At 34.0% G+C, this 3035-nt stretch overlaps 1 long non-coding RNA gene across 1 annotated transcript in view; it reads right to left on the bottom strand.

The window, feature by feature from the left end:
• Positions 1–2747: 2747 nt before the first annotated feature.
• The window catches only part of LOC106955417 (uncharacterized), a 5249-nt gene continuing 4961 nt past the window's right edge, over positions 2748–3035 (bottom strand). The window contains exon 3 of the long non-coding RNA XR_001426573.1: positions 2748–2975. This is a non-coding gene — a long non-coding RNA (uncharacterized LOC106955417). The remainder of the gene's footprint in view (positions 2976–3035) is intronic.

Here is a 3035-nt window from a genome sequence, read left to right as displayed (position 1 = left end):
CTTACAGTTTTGTCCAAAACCGCCAGCGCCATTGAATGTTCAGGCAATTGTTTGGACAGCTCAGTACAGACAAAGAGGGGTGTTACGTCATTCAGATATCTAAAATTGTAATTCTGACTATAGTCATAATTACGTTTGAGATATCTTAAATTATAATTACGGATGTCTGACCCTTCCAATGACGAATACGGTGACGTCATTAGAGATATCTCGAAAGGAATTCTGACTAGTCAAAATATAATTGAAGATATCTTGAATTATTATTCTTACTAGTCAAAATGTAAAAACAGATATCTTAAATTACCATTCCGGATAGTCAAAATGTAGTTTTGTCTAGTCAAAATGCATTTTTAGATATCTGGAATGTAATTACGGATAGTCAGACGAAACCGAATTTATGTTAAAACGGCTTGCCATAGCCATGGGACTTACAGAGGATAAGAGGGAAATAGAAGAGTGAAGATGAAACTGCAGGATGGGAGGCAGAAAAGCTGATGATGAGCCTCAAGGGTTAACACTGTGACTGGCAACCAGCTCCTTATATCCAGGGAATCAGGCCTCAACCATGCAACACTTTCACCGTAGCGCCCTCTGGTGGCTCCCTGCTGGAGAGCCACAGAGAAACACTGAAAAGATGGCAACTGGATTATCCTCCAGTTATTAAACCCACCACAACGTCGCTCTACTGTTCTATGATGTTTTCTATTTGAAGTTTCTTCCCAGAATGCTGAGTCCATGAAGAGCTGCTATGAGTCCACCAGGCTGGTTCTGCTACAAGAAAGCAATTCAAGGCTGGACATTTATTAACTAGATATCCGGAGTGACTCAGTTCAGCGTAACTTGAGACGTTTAACATGCAATAACCTGAAAACAGTTTTTTGCACCATTGAATGTAATAAACGATAATATAATCATATATTGATGTACTGATATAAATATTGCATTTTTCAAGCTGCTTAAAGTGTAAAATCAAATTGAAAACATGTTCAAAATGAAAGTTGTTTTATATATTTTTATTTCTGTTTGTGTCTTTATGTATTTATGTATTGATTAATCAATTATTTATTTATAGATTTTTGTAAAAATTATTTCTTAATGCATTTATTAATTTTATTCATTTAAAGTTTTTCTTAGATTTTATTGTGATACATTTATTTATGCATTGATTTATTATTTATTAATTCATTAATTTATTGATTTTAAATGCATATATAATTTATTTTTTGCTTGCTTAATCTATAATTTTTTTTCTTATTTTCCAAATTTCTAAATGTATTTATACATTTATTTATATATTGATCTTTAAAAATCTATTTATTTTCTCCCATGCCTTCTCCAGAATCGGTCTCTGGGAACCAGAACCTGATTCTGCTCTGGATTCTGTCCTTCAGCCTCAACCCAGCTGTTTGTCATTTCGGAGCAACCAATCAAAATCAGAACCTCTTCAATTTAAAGGAAGATTCTGCACATCTGAACTGGATCAGTGCCTTGTTGTTTCTCCCCAGGTAAAATAAATAAAAACGATGAACTGATTTGTTTTCTATCACTAGAGTCAAGGGTTCCTTTTCAGGATTTTGAATTAGTCCATATTGGATGTAAAAATGAATTAATTAACAACTAAATCTGATCAGAGTTCAAAACCTGGAATTTGGATCAAATTGATGAATGAAAGATGAAACCAAATCTGCCCTGGCTGTGAATGGATGAAAGGTTTTCTCTTGTTTAAAACCAGGATCCTGGTTCCAATGTTTCAACCAAATAACTGGAAAACAATTAAATAAAATGGTTGATGCAACACGTTTAGTAAAAACAAACTGCCTCAATATTTATTAACTGAGACTTAATGACTTTATTGCATTAATGTCTTCCAGTCATGAATCTCAGCAGTTCATGGAAAAGGTTCACCACAAAATCAGTTCAAAAGCTCAGATCAACTGAACAGGAAGTTTCTGTTGTTACTAAATAAACCTAAATTATTTAGTAAACCTAAATAAACAAAGTCAAAATGAAAACTTAAATATATTTTAATTTCTTTGTTGATCCTAATACAAAAAGCTAGACAGCATGAAGGATTAAAATAAAAGGTGCAGTTATTATATTTGTACAAAGAGCATTATTAAAATATTTATTAACCAAATAACCCATATTAGGTTAGAAGAAATATAAAAACATAAACCAATCAGCACATTATCTCAGTGATTCTCTGAGGTCTGAATAAATCAGAGAATCTCAGTAAAGAGCCTGATGTGACACATCGAGTCCTAAAGTTCTCTAGAAAACTGAAAACATGAAACATGGAGGTAAAAATGGAAAAAAACAAAACAGACTGAGAATCAATGATGATGCAAAACTTCATTATTACATTTTATAATAAATATAAAAACATTAAAATATACAAAACCTTTTTTAATCAGATAAATGCTGGATGTTCCTGAAAACTAAGATCAGTTTCTGTGGGACATCCAGTTCTAAACTGGTTAAACTGGTTTCTGTGATGGAAGCTGAAGTTTATCTCCAGTTTCCAGTAAAGCATCTTTTTATCTGTGGAACTTTGAGGAACATTTTCCTGTCAGCAGAAGAAGCAGCAGAGAAAAGAGGTTTGAAGTGTCTTTCAAAGCTGAACTGAAAATGATTCCCATGTTTCCATCTCAGACCATTTCTGGTTCCAGGATGAAAATGAATCAGAGAAAAAAGATCAACTTTCCAGTTGAATCCAGTTCAGATCAAAACTTCATGAAGCCTCTAAATGGAGCCCAGTTTGAATCGGATCTTTATTAATCCAAAGAGACAAACAATATCAGACACTAAATGACAGACATAAGAAAATAAACAGGAGGAAAATCTTGGAGGTCAGAGGTCATCATCATGATCCAGTCAGAGTCTCTTTAGACTCAAACTGCCGCAGCTTCAACCTCTGAAGATCAGCAGGACACAGAGACCGTTCTCTACTTTACAGAGATCAGCAGTCCTTCAACCTGCAGAGAGAAGAAGGACGGAGAGATCAGATCAGTGAGTGTTTCCAGCCTCTCCAGCAG

The sequence above is a fragment of the Poecilia latipinna genome, unplaced genomic scaffold (assembly GCF_001443285.1).
Source record: "Poecilia latipinna isolate Pla-1442-1.1 unplaced genomic scaffold, P_latipinna-1.0 Scaffold733, whole genome shotgun sequence".
NCBI classification, from domain to species: Eukaryota; Metazoa; Chordata; class Actinopteri; order Cyprinodontiformes; family Poeciliidae; genus Poecilia; species Poecilia latipinna.
This window is presented reverse-complemented; position numbering and strand designations above follow the sequence as displayed.